The following is a 21,735-nucleotide window of genomic DNA, read 5'->3' as shown; positions in this document are numbered from 1 at the left end:
GCCAAGCCTGCAGACGGTTGAACATGCTCTTGGGGTCACTGGCTCCAGCAGCGCCTGATCCTGAAGAAAGACCTGATCCTGGAGATTCTCCAGTCCTGCTGACGGTCTCGGCCCGAAACATCGACTGTACGCTTTTGCATTGAAGCTGCCTGGCCTGCTGAGTTCCTCCAGCGACATGTTGTGTATTGACTGAGTATTAGGAGTCATTTCACTTGGCATCTTTTTGAACCTTCTTGCCTGTTTGGGTTATACAGATTACACATGTTTAACTTGGGTGCTCAGAATGTGTTGGATAGTAATTTTATGCCATTGCTGGTGTGAAGTAATATGTTTTACAGGCTGACCAGAGCTAATAACTAAAAGGTGACACAACACTAACAATACTGCAGGCACAATGAGAAATTTCTGCTTGAAGTAAAATGTAATTCTGTTGCTGCCTTGTGGTTGAATGCTTAGTCATTGGACCTCCATGCACAGGTGCTCCCTGCTTTACGAATGTTTGCTTTACGCCACTTCGCTTTTAGAAAAGACCTACGTTAGTAATCTGTTTTCACATTACAAAGAGGATTTTTGCTTTTACGAAAATTTTTCCCATATAAATTAATGGTTCTTCACTTTACGCCGTTTCGGCTTAAAGGTTTCATAGGAATGCTCTACCTTTGTAAATGGGGGGACACTTGTATTGGAGCCAAAACAATTGTCCTGTCCTCTGTGCCTCCTTATAGTAGGAGCACAGTTAGGCCATTCGGCCCATTTGAGTCTGCTTTGCCATTCTATCATGGCTGATTTATCATCCCTCTGTCATGTAACCCAAGTCGATGAGTAATCGAGTCATACAACACATAACCAAGTCCTTTAATCCAGCCTGTCTATGCCATAAACATTTTGTATCCATCTCGAGCAAAACCATTTTTACAAGCAGTTGGTCTATGGCAGGGGTGGGCAAACTTTTTGACCTGTGGGCCACAAAGTGTTCTAAAATTTGACAGGGGGGCTGGACCAGGAGAAGATGGATGGAGTGTTTTGGTAATACACCTCATAAGAGAAAATAAAATATCATGGGATATGTAGAAAACATGTGCTTTATTTTCAATTGAAAATGAACAAATGCATTACAACAAAATATCTGTCTTTGAAGTCCCATGGTATTTAGCTATTTATTGAAATGACTTTTAAAACACTGAAAATTAAATGAATAAAATACAGCTTTTTTTAATAGTAACAGTTATTATTTTAAAGCACTGAAAATTCTGTTATCCTTCAAGATATTATCATCATCACTCTCCTCCTGACTGTCTTTATTTCAAAACCGGTAGTAGATGCAGGTCTGCTTGTCCTGCTCCTTCTTATTCAATTGTCCCCTGTGCCAAAACTCAACAACGAGCAGCACAAAGACAGAACAGTGACAACGCGCCAGTATGCGGAGCGCGTTATTTGATCTGGAGCGTATTTTTTATTATGAGAACGTATGTGCACCTGCGCACTACTCGTGTCCATCACTTAACAGAAATGACATGTAACATGTAAGGCTTATTGAAAAAAAATATTTTCAAATGCATTTTTTACATAACACAACAAAGAAACTTATTTTTAATTTCAGTGGGAACAGCGTTGTTGGTCTCCCTTTTTAGCCAGCGCATCAAAGTCTGGATTTAGTTTTGTTGTGGCGATTCTCAGGATGGATCTGAGGTGTTGGTCAGTTAACTTGGATCTGTGGCTGGCTTTGTTGATGTTCATGACGCTGAACGCCTGTTCACACAAATAGGTCAAGCCAAACAAAGAGTAAAGTGCAAATGTGGAGTAATACGCTGCACCTCAACAAAGGTCAATGTATATAGAGTGCGTCATCTATTGGGAAAACGCCAGAATTGCGGGGAAAAAACGTTAATTTATATATTTATTAATTAATATAATTTCATCAAGTTCTGCGGGCCAGATTAAAAAGCTTAACGGGCCGCATATGGCCCGCGGGCTGTAGTTTGCCCATGCCTGGTCTATGGTGTTCAAAATTCTGGCAATTCAACTACTCAAGTACATTGCCTATGTTCCTGCAGTTGCATCAATTTATTTTTGGCAGCAAGAAAAATATAAAGCAAGTCTTCCATTCAGTTATTATGTTTGTATTTAATGTTGAATCCCTCCAATTGACATATTCATTAGCTAGACCCGATTTGGAATCATATACAATTTTAGCATGACCAGTCCAAGCCTGCTACAACCAGTTTTCGTCGGCGAAATCATTCATGTTTAGCCTTCTCACCTGATGTGGTTGCCCAGCGCCCTTTAAATATATCTACACGAATTACTTCAAGCGGTTTCCTGTGGTAGTAACACAAGATATCAAGAGATGCTGAGGCCCTGGTTAAGAAAATGAAGGAGGTGCATGGCAAGTAGGAACAAATGAACTACTTAAGTACAAGAAATGCAAAAGAACACTTAAGGAAATCATGAGGGCTGAAAGAAGGTTCTAGCAAACAAGATTAAAGAGAATCCTAAAGGCTTCTACAGATATGTTAATAACAAAAGGACTGCAAGGGATAAAATTAGTCCTCTGGAGCAACACAGTGGCAATCTATGCATGGAGTCAAAAAGGATAGAGGAGATCTTTGCTCGGGAGGCAGACACGGAGTCTATAGAAGTGAGGCAAAGCAGCATTAGCTTCATGGACCCTGTACAGATTACAGAGGAGGAGGTGTTTGCTATCTTGAGACAAATTTAGTGTGTATAAATCCCCAAGGCCTGAAAAGGTGTTCTCTCAGACCCTACAGGAGGCAAGTGCAGAAATTGCTGGAGCCTTAGCAGAGATATTTAAAACATCATTAGCGATAGGAGAGGTTCCAACAGATTGGAGGGCAGCCAATGCTGTTCCGCTGTTTAGAAATGCCTCTAAACATAAGCAAGGTAAATTATAGGCCGGTGAATCTGACATCAGTTGTGGGAAAGTTATTGGAAGGTATTCTAAGGGATCAGGTATATGAATAAGTGGATACACAATGGCTGATAGTCAGCAAGGCTTCATGTGTGGTAGGTCATGTCTAACCAATCTTGTAGAGTTTTTCGTGGATGTTACAAGGAAAGTTGATGAAGGCAAGGCCATGGATGTCATCTACATGGACTTCAGCAAGGCATTTGACAAGGCCCCACATGGGAAGTTGGTCAAGAAAGTTCACTCCCTTAGCATTCAAGATGAGGTAGTAAATTGGATTAGACATTGGCTTTGCAGAAGAAGCCAGAGAGTGGTAGTAGATGGCCTGTGACTAGTGGAATGCCACAGGGATCAGTGCTGAGTTCATTATTGTTTGTCATCTAGATCAGTGATCTGAATTATAAAGTGGTTAACTTGATCAGCAGATTTGCAGATGACACCAAGATTGGGGGGGTGTAGTGGACAGGGAGGAAGAGTATGGAGGTCAGGGTGCAGGCAATGGGACTAGGCAGTTTTGGCATGGACTAGATGGGCCAAAGGGCCTACTTCTGTGCTGTAGGTCGACTCTGCGACTGTAGATCATGGTCCTCTTCAACAGCTCTGTGGTAGTGACTGGTTGTATCACTGGGTCTGTCTTTTTCAGGCACAAACTTCTGGGCCCAGCATAAAATCAATTCTCACAAAAGTATGCAGCAGCTTAATCACTATCACTGTAATTCGTGCTGTTCTCCAAGCTCAAGTATTGCCATAAATTTGCTCACGTGAAAAGACTGTTAAGAATCAGGGGCAGGGGTGGGGAGGGAAGTGGTACGCCATGGTGGCGTAGGGGTTAATACGATACTATTACAGTCGGGGCATTCTGGAGTTTGGCACCGTCTGCAATGAGTTTGGCACCATCCACAAAGGGTTTGTATCTCTTTCCCCACTCCACTGGCCCGGTGAATTGTGTGGGTTTCCTCCCACAGTCCAAAGTCATTGTGAATTGTCCTGTGGATCGACTTGTGTTAAAAGGTGGGTTGCTGGGCGGTGTGGCTCTTTTGGGCCGGAAGGGCCTGTTCCACGCTATTTCTCTAAATAAATAAAACTTGTTTGGGAAATAATTGGTCTGTAGAGGATTGGTTGTATTTATTTTTCCTATGATTGCTTGCTTGAACAGTAAGTTCTTTGTGTCTCTGTGATGTATTCAGGTTTGTGTGGATTTCTGTAAGAGTAAGGTGCAGCGTTTTGGTTAGCGTGTGCGGTTTTGTGACTGTAAGTCTGTATTTGTATAGGTGTGTGGAATAATGTGTAAGTTTGCATTTTGTGAGACGTGTATGGGTTTTGTCTGCAGTGTGCCTGTAGTTGGTGAGTGTGGTGTTGGGGGTTTATGTCTGTGTGAGTTGCCGGGTTTTTTCTGTTCATGGGAGTATACTGTTTAAATTTTGACAGTAACATTTCATAACCAACACTGCAGACATGGAATATGAGATTGTGTTTAGAGATTCCAGTTTCTTTTTATTCTAAGACCATTGGGGTGATGTGGCAGCAAAACTGTAAATATAGTGTGAACAACCTGGGTCCAGTTCTAATGCTGTCTCTAAGGAGTTTGTGTGTTTTCGCTGTGATTACACGGTTTTCCTCTGGATGTAGTAGTTTCCTCCCACATTCCAAGGACACACGAGCTAGTAGGTTAGTTGGTCTGGGTGTAATTTGGTGGTACTGATTGCAGAGACTTGCCATTCTGTATCTCTAAATAAGAAATAAAATAAATGGGGTAACTTTTCATGGAGCAGAATTAGGCCATTTGGCCCGTCGAGTCTGCTCTGCCATTTCCTCATTGCTGATCTAATTTTCCTCCCAGTCCCAATTTCCTGCCTTCTCCCTGTATCCCTTCTCCTCATGACCAATCAAGAATCTGTCAACTTCTGCCTTAAATGTACACAAGGACTTAGCCTCCACAGCTGCTTGTAGTAAAGAATTCCACAGATACACCACCCTCTGGCTAAAGAAATTCCTCTTCATCTCCATTCTGAAAGGACAACCCTTTATTCTGAGGCTGTGTCCCCTGCTCTTAGACTCTCTCACCATAGGAAACATTCTCTCCACCTCTACTCTATCAGGGTCTTTCACCATTCAGTAGATTTCACCCCATCATTCTTCTGAATTCTAGTGAATACAGGTCCAGAGCCATCAGACGTTCTTCGTATGACAAACTATTCAATCCTGGAATCATTTTATTGATCCTCCTTAGAATCCTCTCCAGTTTCAGCACATCCTTTCTAAGTTAAGGGGCTCAAAACTGCTCACAATATTCCAAGTGAGGCCTCACCAGTGCTTTATAAAGTCTCCACATTGCATCCTTACTTTCATATTCTCGTCCTCTTGAAATCATTGCTAACAATGCATTTGCCTTCCTAATCACAGACTTAACCTGTAAATTAACCTTTATGGAATCCTGCACAAGGGCTTCCGAGTCCCTTTGCACTTCAGTTTTATGTATTTTCTTTCCATTTAGGAAATGGTCAACCCTTTCATTTCTTCAACCAAAGTACATGACATGACCATACACTTCCTGACATTTTTTTCCATCTGCTATTTCCTTCCCTATTCTCTCAATCTGTCAAAGTCCTTCTGTGGCCTTTCTACTTCCTCAAAACTACCTGCCCTCCACCTAACTTCATACCGTCTACAAACTTTGCAACAAAATCCATCAATTCCATCATCCAAATCAGTGACATCATAACATAAAAAGAATTGGACCCAACACAGACCCCTGTGGAACCAATCAGAAAGTCTCCCTTTATTTCCACTCTTTTCCTCCTGCCAACCAGCCACTGCTTTATCCATGCTGGAATCTTTCGTGGAATACTATGGGCTCATAGCTTCTTAAACAGCACCGTGTCAAAGGCCTTCTGAAAATCCAATTAGCAACATCAACTGATTCTCCTTTTTCTATCCTGCTTGTTACTTCTTCACAGAATTCCAACAGGTTTGTCTGGCAAGATTTTTCCCTTGAGGAAACCATGCTGACTATGGCCTATTTTATTGTTTGTCTCATGTACCCTAAGACCTCATCCTTAATAATCAATTCCAACATCTTCCCAACCACTGAAGTCAGACTAACTGGCCTGTAGTTTCCTTTCTTCTGCCTCTCTCCCTTCTTGAGTCGAGTAACATTTGCAATTTTCTATTTCCAGAACCATTCCAGAATCTAGTGATTCTTCAAAGATCGTTACTAATGCCTCCACAATCTCTTCAGACACCTCTTTCAGAATCCTGGGGTGTGCACTATCTGGTCCAGATAACTTAACACACTTCATGCCCTCTGAAACCTGAAACTTCCACCCTACTTTTAGTGTCTTCCGTAGTGAAAACTGATGCAAAATACTTATTCGGTTCATCTGCTATTTTGTTGTCCCCCATTACTACCTCTCCAGCATTGTTTTCCAGCTATCCAATATTCACTCTTGCCTCTCTTTTACACTTTATGTATCTGAAGAAATCAGAAAAAAAATTCTGATCGAGAGGTACTGTAGATATCAGAAGAACTGTCTGACAACACACACACAAGTAGGAGGGAGGACAACAAAGATGGTAGGTGTTGCCAATGTATGTAGATGAAGAAATTGTACATGATCTCACCTAAAGTAAACAACTATGCAGTGTAATCATACTTTTGCCAAAACTCTCAATTATGCTTTTGGCTGTTCTACAGAAATAGCATGCCAGCAGACAGAAAAACCCAGGCGTACGCTAAGTGGGATTTTGACCTCCAACACACTTCATAGCAGAGTGCACAGACTGATACACCTGGGACACAGCTCACTCAGGGACTGTTAACAGACTTACCCTTGAACTTCTGGTACACTTGGTTGCGACTCAGAAAGCAGTTAATCACTGACTTAGCCTTGAGGCGGTGATGGCCTTAAAGCAACAATTATTGTTCACCACTGTGTTCCAATTCTGCACTCAATTTCTTATTTTTAAAATGTCTTCATGTATTTACAAATTTAACCAGACCAACTTTTATTTTACTCTCTGTGATCTTCACAGTAGTATTGGCAATGGTTCTGTTAAGTTTGGTGATTCCCAAGGAGTTGTTGACACGTCATCCACCTTCAGAGTATTGTTGCCTTCATTCTCACCAAGGTATGAATTGTTGGTTCTTCATAAATTCGGAATTCAGTTCATGAACTTCAATTTCACAGATTTCGTTTCCATGCTACTAAGCATTGCGCACTAGGATCAAGAAGGTCTCCATGGATTTTTCTCAATTTACCACCGATAATCATGAGATTGTTATTGGAACTGTAAATCTTTATTGCTTCTTAAATAACCCAAATTCTTATCACTTATTGGGATATCTCTACACTTAAACACTGTCATATAGATTAAACTATTTCTTATGGCTTAGTCCTCTTCTTCTTGGGCCCTTGGGTCGCAGTGGAGCATAGACCCTTGATGAACTCTCATCTTGGAGTATATCAATGTTTCTGTAATTCATTATATCCAGTGTACAAGGGATTGGCCGAAACAGCTTCACCAGGGCCCTGTAGGTCACCCGTATCCATTTCCACTTCTCACAACGGGGACGTAGGTGTGGACTTTGAGGGGTATGGCTGGATATCATGGTGCATATTCTGTTTGGACTGCCTTCTCTACTCCTCTAGTCAGTCTTAAGTTAGGCTAAACAAGACTTGAATGCACCTTAAATACTTACAACAGCACTTCGGTAAAAATGTATCCTGATACAACATGTGGTATTATCCAGTAGCTTAGAAGAAACACTGCAGGTCAGTATTTCAGGATGAAGTTCAGTTGAATTTCTGTTTTTTTCTTTAATGTCTTCTTAACAATGTGAGTAGATCTTTCTGCTTTTCATTGTTCCAATGTTTTATACTTTCTATCCCTACATTATGTTCAGTAGTCAAACATTGGTCCTGATGAAGTCTCGACCCAATATATCGACTGTCGATTTCCTTCCACAGATACTGCCTGACCCACTGTGTTCCTCCAGCATATTGTGTGTTGCTCAAGAGATACCCATTGGAGTGGTTGTGTAAACCACATCTGTGTGTGGAATGATGGTTTAGTCTACATTTTTGACTTTAGTCTACATTTGCTGGTTAGGTTTCTGTATTGGTCAATACAAATCCTCCAGACACAGCCATTATATTCAGCAAATCCAATATTTGTTCCATAATCTTGCTTTGTTGTTTCTTCTACAGTGTGCATAGAAGTGACAAGTCAATCTCCGTTGGGAACAGGGGTCCCAACCTGGGGTCCATAGACCCCTTGGTTAATAGTCAGGCTCCATGGCATGAAAAGGTTTGGGAATTCTTGCTTGGGAGCAATCATGATGGATATTGTCCAGCTCCGTGAAACAATCGTGATGGATATCATCCAACTCTCTGTGAAACAATCATGATTGTCCCCATGTTGCTTAATTTTGCCTAGCTCTTCGTAAACTTTTCTTCAGTCAGTACAAGGCAAGCTGAGTCAAAATTTTATTATTTGGTTTGATACCTAATTGAATTATGTACAAGTTCTCAAACCAGACTTCGATTTCCTCAGCTCTTTCAGCCATTGGCTTTGTAAACATGACCTTTGTCCGTTATGGAAAATTTAATATTCCATTTGTCTCAGTATTATCTTGAACGTCCTTCTTCCTAATGTCACCTTCCTAAACCCTGGCCCTGTGTATCTCTTCCCATGTTAGAGATGTTTACATCTGTGTCAATATTCATACGAACGTCACAATATTTAATTTTGAAATTTCTGTATTTTTCATCCCCACTCATGGTAGTATAATTAAGTGTGTTCACATTACTCGTACTCAATATTACTGAAACATTCCTTTTGAGGTTTGCTTTATTTTAATTTGCTAAACTCTATTTACCCATTACTTACATAGACTATGTACATCTGTTTCATGCAACTAATGCATCTCGCTACTCTGAGTTGGCATTTGCATTGAATATGCTTATTGCAACAATAGCAAAGCTTCCCACCCAGATATAAGTCAGAGATGGGACAGGCAGTCTTGCCATTGGTCCATATTTTATGTTCAGACTAAATTTCTATGCACGGTAGTGCACCAATTTCTGTTCCGGGATTCTGGAATCAACCCTGACTTTGGGTGCCATTTATGTGGAGTTCTTTCCTGTGGTCATGTGCATTTCCATGCGATGTCACATTTCTTCCGATGTGAGCTGGTAGGTTAATCAGCAGCTGTGAGTTAGGCTTTCTGTTTGCAGGAATGAAATAAATGAAAGCTGATACCTGTGTGAGAGTGTGCAAACTTCAGGGCTAAAGGAGAACAGAGATGGGAAATGCAGCTAATGGGATTATAGACAATAGACAATAGGTGCAGAAGTAGACCATTTGGCCCTTTGAGCCTGCACTGCCATTTTGAGATCATGGCTGATCATCTACTATCAATATCCAGTTCCTGCCTTGTCCCCATATCCCTTGATTCCCCTATCCATAAGATACCTATCTAGCTCCTTCTTGAAAGCATCCAGAGAATTGGCCTCCACTACCTTCTGAGGCAGTGCGTTCCAGACCCCCACAACTCTCTGGGAGAAGAAGTTTTTCCTTAACTCTGACCTAAATGACCTACCCCTTATTCTCAAACCATGCCCTCTGGTACTGGACTCTCCTAGCATCTAGAACATATTTCCTGCCTCTATCTTGTCCAATCCCTTAATAATCTTATATGTTTCAATCAGATCCCCTCTCAATCTCCTTAATTCCAGCATGTACAAGCCCAGTCTCTCTCACCTCTCTGCGTAAGACAGTCCAGACATCCCAGGAATTAACCTCGTGAATCTACGCTGCACTTCCACTACAACCAGGATGTCCTTCCTTAACCCTGGAGACCAAAACTGTACACAGTACTCAAGGTGTGGTCTCACCAGGGCTCTGTACAAATGCAAGAGGATTTCCTTGCTCTTGTACCTAATTCCCATTGTAATAAAGGCCAACATTCCATTAGCCTTCTTCACTGCCTGCTGCACTTGCTCATTCACCTTCAGTGACTGATGAACAAGGACTCCTAGATCTCTTTGTATTTCTCCCTTACCTAACTCTACACCATTCAGATAATAATCTGCCTTCCTGTTCTTACTCCCAAAGTAGATAACCTCACACTTATTCACATTAAACGTCATCTGCCAAGTATCTGCCCACTCACCCAGCCTATCCAAGTTACCCTGAATTCTTCTGACATCCTCATCACATGTCACACTGCCACCCAGCTTAGTATCAACAGCAAATTTGCTTTTTTGGAAGATGGTGTGAACCTCAAGGACTAAGTAGCTCCCTGCTGTATCATAATAATAAGTAAGAACAAGATCCCTTCACCTTTGGAAAAGGATTTTCCATAGATGCGTGTTCAGTGATAGTATGGTCCATATACAAACATCCGACAAGACATGACCCAACAACACTTTAAAGTTGAAAGCCCATAATTATTCTTCCTCACCTCTAGCTATGGGTTCCAAAACTATAACTGTCCACAATTTCTGACAGTAGATTGAAATGGTTTGGCAGCTTTATTTTGTTAAATGGGACATTAATTACATTGGACAACAAAGACTCTGCTTTCTGAATACTTCTGGGTGCATCTTATAGATTTTGGGCTGCTGATCATGAAAATCACCATGAAATTTTCCTATCATACTCCATTTTATAAAATTGCCTATATCATTATTTCAATTAGTAATTCAAGTTAGAATCACTGATGCCATAATTAAGGTAGGCATTTTTGTTGGTCCACAAATCAAACAGATCATCAATGACAGGCAATTAGAAGAACTTCCAGTGGGACAGGAGAAAATCGCATGGAAGGCTTTTAAGGCTGTCGTTGAAAATTTTCTTGGCAACTAATTTTGCACAGCTGATTGACAACATGCTTCAAGCATACAAAACCATGAAGTGCGACATGTCACTAAAGATTCATTGCCTGCATTCTCATTTAGATTTCTTTCCTGCATATCTTGATACTGTCAGTGATGAACATGGTGAAGGATTTCATCAGGACATCGCAGTCATGGAGAAATGGTATCAGGGCAACTGGAATCCATCAAAGCTGGCTGATTATTGTTCAACACTTAAGCAAGAAACCCCAGTCTCTGAATACAAATGAAAATCATCAATAAAACATGCTCACCTGATTTGAACTATTGAAAGCATCAGCACCATTAATGTAATTAAATGCATTGTATTAAATAAATGTTTACTTATTGTTTCTCCAAGTTCCTACATGGTACATGTTGTCTGAAATTATATTTACGTTCAGCTTCAAGTGGTCTATCATAAAAAAATTTCTAAGGAAAAAAACTTGGAAAAAAAGATTTGTCCAGTGTATCAATCAGGGAGTAAGTATGTTTGTTGGAAGATTCCTGTACCAGATAGCATGGTCTCAGAATAAGGGGGAGTCAATTAAGACTGACATATGAAAGAATTTCTTCTCTGAGGGTTGCAATTCTTTGGCACTCCCTTCTTAGAGATTTAGGAACAGAGACCTTGGGTGTATTTAAAGGTAAGAGTAAACACGAGATTCTGCAGATGCTGGAAATCCAGAGGAACGCACACAAAATGCTGAAGGAACTGAGCAGGTCAGGCAGCATCTACTGAGCAGTCAACATTTCGGGCTGAGACCCTTCTAAGGTACTTTCATTTAATAAGAATAATGGGGAAAAAGACAGGAAAGTGGACTGAGAGATATTGAATCAGTTGTAATTTTGTTGAATGGTTAAAAAAAAAAGGCTGAATGTCCAACACCACTTCTTCCTACTTACGGCCTTTAATCATGATCCGGTTTCCTCCTGTCTCCTATCCTACCCCAGCCCGTCTCTGCAATCCCATACATTAGAGACCAAACTCTGCAAGCTGAAGTTGTGCTTACTTCCACTCACAATGCCAAGGTAGAGCTGGTGTTGAATAGTCTGATGATTTGTAACTTCAGAACATTAAATTTTTTCCAAGAAACACTTGTGAGACCGAAAATACAGATGTAGTTCAAGTTTACTTTAAGTGACGCACACAGGTATCACCTGGTAACGTGATGACGTATGCAATTAATGTATTTGTACATTAAACCTGTAATTAATTATTTAGACAAACAAGAATGCCTAATCAACAACATATATTTACAAGCTTACTGGGGGCTGAAGGGCCTGTAATTGCTGTAAATTTCTATGTACTCATATTATTGAAATAACAAATACACACCAGCCTGTCCCTTTGCTGGCTACATGAGCTTTTGAATGTATTGAATTGACTTTATTTCTTACATCCTTCACATACATGAGGAGTAAAACCCTTTACATTTCATCTCCATCTAAATGTGCAATGTGCAGTCATAATGATTTATAATAAATAGAACAGTTAGTGTAATATAGAGTACACTCAGATCAGTGTGAGTTAATCAGTCTGATGGCCTGGTGGAAGAAGCTGTCCCGGAGCCTGTTGGTCCTGGCTTTTATGCTGCAGTACCATTTCCTGGATGGTAGCAGCTGGAATAGATTGTGGTTAGGGTGACTCAGTTCCCAAATGATCCTATGGGCCCTTTTTACACACCTGTCTTTGTAAATGTCCTGAATCATGGGAAGTTCACAACTACAGATATGCTGGGCTGTCCACACCAGTCTCTGCAGAATCCTGCGATTAAAGGAGGTGCAGTTCCCATACCAGGCAGTGATGCAGCCAGTCAGGATACTCTCAATTGTGCCCCTGTAGAAAGTTCTTAGGATCTGGTGGCCTATACCAAATTTCCTCAACCATCCGAGGTGAAAGAAGTGCTGTTCCTTTTTCACCACACAGCTGGTGTGCACAGACCACATGGGGTCCTTGGTGATGTGGATGCTGAGGAACTTGAAGCCATTTACTCTCTCAATCCAGATCCATTGATTTCAATTTAGAGGTTAGCCCATCTCCATTTCTTCTATAATCCACAACTGGCTCCTTTATTTTTGCGACATTGAGGGAGAGGTTATTTTCTTAACACCACTGTGGTCAGAGAGATGACTTCTTCCCTTTAGGCCATCTCATTATTGTTTGAGATTAGGCCAATCACAGTAGTGTCCTCGGCAAGTTTAATTAGCAGATTAGAGCTGTGGGTGCCAACTCAGTCATGGGCATACAGGGAGTACTGGAGGGGATTTAGTACACAGCCCCGATGGGCTCCTGTGTAGAGAGTCAGAGGGGCAGAGGTGAGGGAGCCCACTCTTACCACCTGCTGGCTATCTGACAGTAAATCCAGGATCCGGCTGCACAAGATAAGATCAAGGCCTAGGTCTCTGAGCTTCCTGTTGAGCCTGGATGGAATTATGGTGTTGAATGCTGAACTGTAATCCAGGAACAGCGTTCTCACTTAAACATCCTTCTCCAGGTGTGTAAGGATGGTATATAGAGCAGTGGCTCTTGTGTAATGTTACAGTCAGCTCCCAGGAAACACCTGTGTTGGTCTCCTGACAATTAACAATCTTTTTTCCATGTCGAAGAATTTCTAAGCGATATTCAAACTTCAAAGTAAATTTATTATCAAAGCATCCGTATGTCACTGTATGCTGAGATTCATTTTCTTGCAGGCATTCACAGCAGAACAAAGGAACAATAGAATCTATGGAAAACTACCAGGAATTTTGTCATACCAGCAAATTGTCACCAGACTATTGTATAAATGAGACATGGTCAAAAGTTAAAGTTGTTGGAACAGGGCTGGATCGAAGTTGTTTAGAAGGTTGGATTCTATCATCTTGAATTACTGATAGGCTAGAGTCCAGTTTTGAGATAGGTGTGGAAGGGGAACAAGTCCTGTAGCTCTGTAACAACGAACAGTTGGAGTAGCTGAATTGCAGCCTTGATGATGATTCTTGTCAGGATGAGCAATGACCAAGGGCCGTGATGCTCCACTCTCAATAAGATTATGGTTGATTCTCTGTTTGACTTTAATCTTTTAATTCTACTTGCAATTAAAATTCAATTGATCTCATTTTGACATTTCTAATGACTGAGCAACTGCAGTTCTTTTGGACAAGTAATCCCAAATGTTGACAGCTCTTCCACTGAAAAAATTTCTTCTTGTTCAATTTCCCATATCTTATCTCTATCCCTGGACCATGACCTCTTAGCCCAGAATCTCCAAAGTGACAACAGAATTTGACTTCTATCCTGTTAAGTATTTTAAATTATGTGGATTTTTAAAAGATTGTTTCCCATTTCTCTTAAGAAAGAGCTCCCTTCTTCAACATTTCATTGTATCTCACAACAGCAATCGATTTAATGTAATGATCAGTTGCACTCACTGCTAAGGCAAGTACTGCATGTGAAACAAAAACTATACACAGTACTGCAGACGTCATCTCACCATGATCTCAGTAATTGCAAAGACTTCCTTCCCGTTATACTAAAGATTAATACATTGCTCGTCTTCCTGTTTACTAACCATATCTACGCATCTCCCCTCTTCTTCCTCTCCATCCCCCTTTCTCATCTAACCATCTTCCTTTTGTAGGTGCCTTTCATTTCTGCAAATTCAAATATGAAGTTCTGTACATGAGTAGCTGATGTTAATCTTATAATCAGGACCGATCTGTTTCTGTCAGAGCTAGGCTCTTTCTGATAAAGGAGAAGATCAAATGTTAGAATTGCACAGTATAAAACTAGAGCATGGGTTTACCCTCTGTCCATTGGTTGGATTTTGAAACAATTTAAAAAATATTCAGTCAATAATAGATTATTTGGCCTCTAGTGTTATCAGCTTGTTAATCTTCCTGGGTTTTATAAAACTTTCAGAGGTTGCACAATTTATATTTAATGTCATTTCCATTATTCACAATATCTTTAAGGTAACTCTTCATAATTATGTTAATCAACCACTGCTTCTATGGTTAAATGGCATGACTGATTTTTCAACTGTTCTACCTTCTTTATCCAATTCTATTTTCAGATTTTCATAAAGAAAGGAACTTCTTCCTTTTTAAGTGAACATTTAGACGTTATTAGCCAATAGTTCTGATAAATACAAAGATGAAATTGTACTACGCGGCTCCGTCGATCTCCGTATTGCTCCTTTCGATGAGTGAGAGGAGAGCAAAAGCATAAAACTGCAGATGCTCTCACAGTTGCTGACTGATCCGCTGAGAATTTCCAGCATTCTTTGTTTTAATTTTGTGTGGAGGTCAAAGGCATACACAATTAAACTGCTACTCAAACTCAACCGGACCTGAGCCCTGGAACTTGTATCTGTACTCTGGGTACCTTATTAGATACCTCCTGTACCTAATAAAGTGGGTTTTGAGTGTATGTTTGTGGTGCTCTGCTGGTGTAACCCATCCACCTCAAAGTTCAACATGTTGTGCGTTCAGAGATGTTCTTCTACACACCACTATCGTAAAGCATGGTTTCATGAGTTACAGTCGCCTTCCTGTCGGCTTGAAGCAGTCTGGCCATTCTCCTCTGACCTCTCTCATTAACAAAGGCATTTCGCCCACAGAACAGCTGCTTACTGCATTTAAAAAAAATTTTCAGACCATTCTCTGCGAACTCCAGAGACTGTTGTGCTTGTTAATCCCAGGTGATCAGCGGTTTCTGAAATACTCAAACCGCCCCATCTGGTCTGGTACCAACAATCATTCATTCCATGGTCAAAATCACTTAAATCACATTTCTTCCTCATTCTGATGTTTGGTCTGAGCAACAAGTGAACCCTTCGACCATCTGTGCATGCTTTTGTGCACTGAGTTGCTGCCACATAATTGGCTGCTGAGATATTTTGCATTAACAAGCAGGTGTACTTAAAAAAAGTGGCCACTACGTGAGTATTTTAACAACTCCCCATGAAATGTGGTATGCAGCAGCCCACAATCTAACCAAGCTAACCCAGCACTGTATGGCTGCAGTAACTTTACAAGTTTTGAAGCATGGTTCCCGTACAGAACTCTTAGAGATGATTAATGGATGTTTTTTGGTCATACATCTGTTAATCACATCGTAATATTCTTCTCTGCAGTTCACCCAAATGCAAATTACTGCTTGCTTTCATGAACAATATTTTTCCCCAGCACTTGGTTACATATAGCCAACTTGTTCCAGAAGTCTTCCAAGACTATTTCATTATGCTGAGCGTGAGTCAGCACCGGGGATGAAAGTAACATAAATTTCTTACATAGATCCAGCTAGTTTCACACCTATTTGTTGTATCAGCCCCTTTCGGCCGACTTTCAACTCTAGTCTACATATTTCCTGCTAAACCCTCCCTCAAGTAGCTGAGCCAATGTACAGAAACCATTTGTTGTACTAACTGTATCTGTGAATAAATGCTAATGCCAAAACTTCATTCAAAAGCAGTGAAACTTCAGGTGACTTAATTACCATAGTTATCTATAAAGAGCCCGCTACTGCTGTCCTGGCTGAATCTGAGGTGGTTTCCAGCTTGAGGACCTGTGTCTTGTTTTCTGAAGCTGACCTGACTGGAGCCTGAACTATAAAATCAGGTCCTTTCAGTGTCTGTTGGATTGCTTGGGCATCGTGAGTCATAGTCTGGTATCACAGTGAATTCATTCGAGATTTCAAAGCAATAGTAGAACCTCAAAAGCAGAAATGAAGGTACGAGGGGTGATTGATAAGTCTGTGGCCCAGGGTAGGAGGAGTCAATTTTAGAAAACCTAGCACATTTATTTTTCAACATAGTCCCGTACTGCATTTACACACTTAGTCCAGCGGTCATGGAGCATACGGATCCTGGACCTCCAGAAAGTGTCCACAGCAGGGGTGACTGATAAGTTTGTGACCTAATGTAGACGGCGATGAGTTATACGGTTCTCGTTACATGCACATGCGAGCCAACTCTGAGTGATTATGCAGAAAGATTGAAGTTAATGACATCTCCTTCGACCTTAGGCCACGGACTTATCAATCACCCCTGCTGTGGACACTTTCTGGAGGTCCAAGATCCGTATGCTCCATGACCGCTGGACTAAGTGTGTAAATGCAGGACAGGACTATGTTGAAAAATATATGTGCTAGGTTTTCTAAAATTGACTGCTTCTACCTTAGGCCACGAACCTATTAATCACACCTCGTACAAGGGGCTCCGCCAGCCGTAGTCTGTATCTAACTTCAGTCATCAACATATTTTCACAAGGTATTCTGCAGATCCTGGGAATATTGACAAAATGCTGGAGGAGCTCAGCAAATCTGACAGCATTTATAAAGGGAAATAAACAGTCGATGCTTCGGACTGAGACCTGATGAAAGATCTGGGCCTCAAGTGTTGAATGTTTGTGTCCTCCATAGAAGCCTGACCTGCTGAGTTCCTTCATTTGTTTTCTACTCGAAGTATTGAGTGTTTAATCCCTCCATAACTGCTGTTTGGCTTGCTATGTTCCTCTAGCAATTTGTGTGTTTAACTTTAATCATCATCTAGTTTGAAGTTCTCCTTTTTGATGTTTTGCTTGTTATTCCAGAGCTGAAGCTTTCCTTTTATAATTGTGATTATTCTGGCATTAAGATAATCAGTTTCCCGCTGTCTTGTCACCTTTCTTTCTCCTGAAGTATGTTAAGGCATTCCAGAAAAATGCTTAGAAAAAGTTCACTTAATGTTCTGAATTTTTAAATGCTCTTCAACTTAACTAATTGCCTATAAACTTTTCAAAACTACTTTAGCACAAAGTTTTATTTGTACAGTTTTTTGTGTACTTAATTTGCTGCAATATTTGTGCGTTTGTTTTAAAACTTGTTAAAGGGTCAAGTTCCTGCTACTATACCAACCCATCGATCTTTGGAGCCTTAGGACCCACAGCTCCAGGTTGAGGAATAGCTATTACTCTTCAACCATCAGGCTCCTAACCAGCATGGATAACTGCACTCACCTCAACTCTGAACTGATTCCACAACTTATAAACGCACTTCCTGTTCTCAGTATTTTTTTTTAATTGCTTTGTTGGTTTTCTTTTGCACATTGATTGTCAGTCTTTGTATAGGTATAGTTTTTCATGGATTTAATTTTATTTCTTTGTTTTCCTGTAAAAATGCCTGCAAGAAACAAATATTGAGGTAGTATACGGTGACATATACCTGGATAATAAATGTATTTGCCTTTTCTACCAAGGTTAAGAAAGTTGCTGAATCAGCCAGAGTGAGGGCAACTTCATACTGTACTTCATACTGTACCTAAAATAAACAATATGATGAAATAAAGAATTTTTGAATGAAGCACAATGCAATTTATATTTCTTGATCTGATGAAAGACATGTATGTGGTGACTTGGTAGTACAAGGCAACTGAGTTCTTAAATGATGCAAAAAAAAGTAAAGAGGGCAGTTTATACCCAGTAAGGTCCCAAAATCAACAACTTTAGCTAGGGTATCAGGTGAACTCTTTTGCTTCTCAAAGAGCTACTTGCATCTCATTCAAAATGCAGTAATCACTGAGTATAAGCACTAAAGGACTGGCCTAAAGTTTATGCTGACAAATGCTCACATCCTCATTCATTCTTATTGCATAGAAGAATAGCGTTTGGCTTATTGTCCATGGTGGATCACAGTGTATTCCATTTTCCCATTTTTTTCCCAATCAAATGCCTGCCAACTATCTCAAATTCCTTCCAATTATAGAGTCATGGAGCACAATAGCACAGAAACAGGTCCTTCATCCTATCTACTCTGAACTGAACTGTTGTTATCAGGACTCATGAAGGGACTCAGCCTGAAACGTCGACTGTAGTGTTTTCCATAGGTGCTGCCTAGGCTGCTGAGTTTTTCTGGCATTTTGTGTGTGTTGCTTGGATTTCCAGCTTCTACAGATTTTCTCTCGTTTGTTACTTTGCCTAGTCCCATTGACCGACAACTAGACCAATATCCTCCATAGCTCTTCCGTCCATGGACCTACTTTAAATGTTGCATTTGCCACTTCTGACAATGGCTCCTTCCACACTTACACCACCCTCTGCCTGAAGAAATTCACCTCAAGTATTTCCCTTTTAACCCTTAATCTACAATTTATAACTCTAGTCTCTTCCAACCTCAGTGGAAAAGCCTGCTTGCATATAGCCTATATATACCTCTCATAATGTTGTATACTTCTATCTAATAACCTTTTATTCTCCTCATTTGCAGGGGAAAAAGTCCTAGCCTATTCAAACTGTCCCTGTATCTTGGGCCCTCAAGTCCTGATATCTTTTCTACAGGTAGGTGACCAGAACTTCAAGCAATAGTCCAAATTTGGTCTCATTGAAGTCTTATACAACTTCAACATAACATTCCAACTCCTGTACTCAATACTTTGATTTATGAAGGCCAATGTGCCAAAAGCTCTCTTTAATACCCTGTGATTCCACTTTGAAGGAATTATTCCCAGATCCCTTTGCACTCCTCAGTGCCTACCTTTCACTGGATATGTCTTACCCTGGTTTCTCCTGCCAAAGTGGAAAACTTGTCTCTTGGAACAATCCAATTCCATTTTCCCTGTATTTTTCCCTACCTCAAATGCCTGCCAACTATATCGAACGCCTGATTCTCCTGCCAGCCAATAATATAATGAGCAATATACAGTAGCCGGCAAATAACGTATCAACATGTTTCTTTGAATGTGGAAGGAATTCAGAGCACCCAGAGGAGACCCCTGGGCCATGGGGTGGCTTTTGGCTTTGAGTCAAGAATTTTCCTAGCTGAGCTGTAAGAAAAATGGAGTCCTTATGGAAAGAATACAAGTCATTTGACTACCCTTTCTGTTAGCAGATGTTATGATCTTGAAGAAAGAATCTTGTGATTTTCATTTCAGGAAAACAAATGATTGTACATCGAATGAGCACTGCTTGAAGAAAAAAACATGATTAATGCATCTATTTTAAGAAAATATTCCTTATGTTGAATTACCAGATAGGAGGAAGCATGTTGGAAATGATATTTTATATTTTGAATTATTCTGAGCATTTAATGAGTTAAAAGTGCTTCAGTAAGTTTGCTTATTGAAATAATTATTGTAATATTTCCCTCAGAATCTGTATCTGTTACCAGAACTTCAGACTTCGCAGTGTCACTTGATTGTTCATATTTTGTTTATTTAACTTGCTTCTTTTTGCATCTCTGCTTAGCTGACCTGAAGTCTTGTCTTCCAGTGGGGCAATGTTGAGATTCTGGCATGTTGACATCTAGGCTGTTAACGGTTTAGGTGTATTACCACTTGTGATTCCCACTGAAGTCAAGGTATGCCCCACAAAATAGAGGCATAGTGAGGAACAAGTGGTGGAAAATCAACAGCGATCTTCAGGACTGAGAAGGAAGGGGGAAGATGCCTCAATAAAAAGGTGGGGGGGGGAAAGGAGGTTAGCTGGAAGGAGATAGGTAAAGCTAAGTGGGCAGGAAAGGTCAAGGGCTAGAGAAGAAGGAATCTGATACGAGAGGAGAGTGGACCATAGGAAAAAGGGAAGGGGGGGACCTAGGGGGAAATGATAGGCAGGTGAGAAGAAATAAAATGTACAAGTGTGGAATAGAGGGGTGGATATGTTTAATGGAAGCAGAAATTGATATTCATGCCAGCAGGTTGGAGGCTGCCCAGACAGAATATAAGGTGTTTCTCCTCCACCCTGAGGGTGGCCTCCTCTTGGCACAATAGGAGGCCATGGACCAACATGTTGGAACAGAAATGGGAATCGGAATGAAAATGTTCAGGCGCCGGGAAGTCCCGCCTGTGGTGGATGGTGTGGAGGTGTTTGACAAAGCGGTCCCCCGACATATAACGGGTCTGACCAATGTGGAGGAGGCCGCATCAGGAGCACTGAACACAATAGATGACCCCAGCAGGTTCGCAGGTGAAGTTTTGCCTTGCCTTTAGAGTAAATGAGAGGGGAGTGCTAGGCAGGAGAGAGAGAATGCGTTGAATAGCTACAGGGAGAAGCAAAGAGACTGATTTGATTGCTTTACTGGGAGCCAGTATAGACTGAATACGATAAATAGCCCTCTCATGTGTTATGTAAGTAAATGTATGCTGATAATTAATGCGTGGATATCATAATATCTTTGATCTGTTATGCTACCTGGCAACATGATGCATATTTAGCTTGTTACGATTTGAACTTTAGGTTAATTCTGAACCCCTCTATATTAAATCCATTCATTTAGATGCTTGAGCAATGTTTTAAAAAAAATTACAAGCTTGTTGCTTTATTATTGTGCTGAATATACAGCACTAAAAGATGTCCAAGTGCCCCATAATGTTTTTCACATGAGCTTCTTCCAACTAGTTCCATCTGCACATCCTATTTCTTTCTCCCTCTCTAATTAACTGCTTTTATTTTTTTCCCATCTGCTAAAAAACCGTACAACCCACAGTAGTGTATTTGCATTTTAACGATTTGCCTGTCATCTGGAGTATTGTAGAGGTCTGTTAAGGTGAAGCTGTCCATTTTAATGCCGGGTTTCAGAAATTCCATTTGAAGAGATTATCACAACAGTTAAAACTGAAGTTGGCCCGTTTAACTATTGAAGAAGGATATCTACCACTGCCATTCATGGAGAGAGGGAAAGTTGTTTCCAGGGTCGCCAGGCCTTGGATGACACTCTTACATCTGTTTTTTTTTAAATTTTTGGACCATGATTTGTGTGCCATACTGATGGTACATCAGCTGACTTGTGTGCTTATCTGTGTCAATTTTAGACCACCAAGTCCAATTGCAGCACGTCGGTACAGCCTGGAGCCTAGTGGAGATTAACTGCTGTTTGGCAAACAAAGTTTGCGAATCAGGAGATGTTTGTGTCTTTCTGGCTGTGGGTCAAAAGGAACAGAATGTAATGCCTGACTCTGTGATCTCTCTTTCGCAGTG

At 40.7% G+C, this 21,735-nt stretch overlaps 1 protein-coding gene across 6 annotated transcripts in view; it reads left to right on the top strand.

Annotated features, from left to right (window-relative positions):
* atp8b4 (ATPase phospholipid transporting 8B4) overlaps positions 1-21,735 on the top strand; it is a 302,360-nt gene that overhangs the window by 23,122 nt on the left and 257,503 nt on the right. Inside the window, exon 3 of one of the 6 annotated variants that reach the window (XM_059952732.1) lies at positions 19,031-19,101. The exons of the other annotated variants lie outside the window; for them this stretch is intronic. The gene's annotated coding sequence lies outside the window, so the exon portion shown is untranslated. The remainder of the gene's footprint in view (positions 1-19,030; positions 19,102-21,735) is intronic. 6 annotated transcript variants of the gene reach the window in all.

The sequence above is a fragment of the Hypanus sabinus genome, chromosome 28, assembly GCF_030144855.1.
Source record: "Hypanus sabinus isolate sHypSab1 chromosome 28, sHypSab1.hap1, whole genome shotgun sequence".
Taxonomy (NCBI): Eukaryota; Metazoa; Chordata; class Chondrichthyes; order Myliobatiformes; family Dasyatidae; genus Hypanus; species Hypanus sabinus.
The sequence above is the reverse complement of the archived record's forward strand: the minus strand, read 5'-3'. Positions and strand labels throughout refer to the sequence as shown.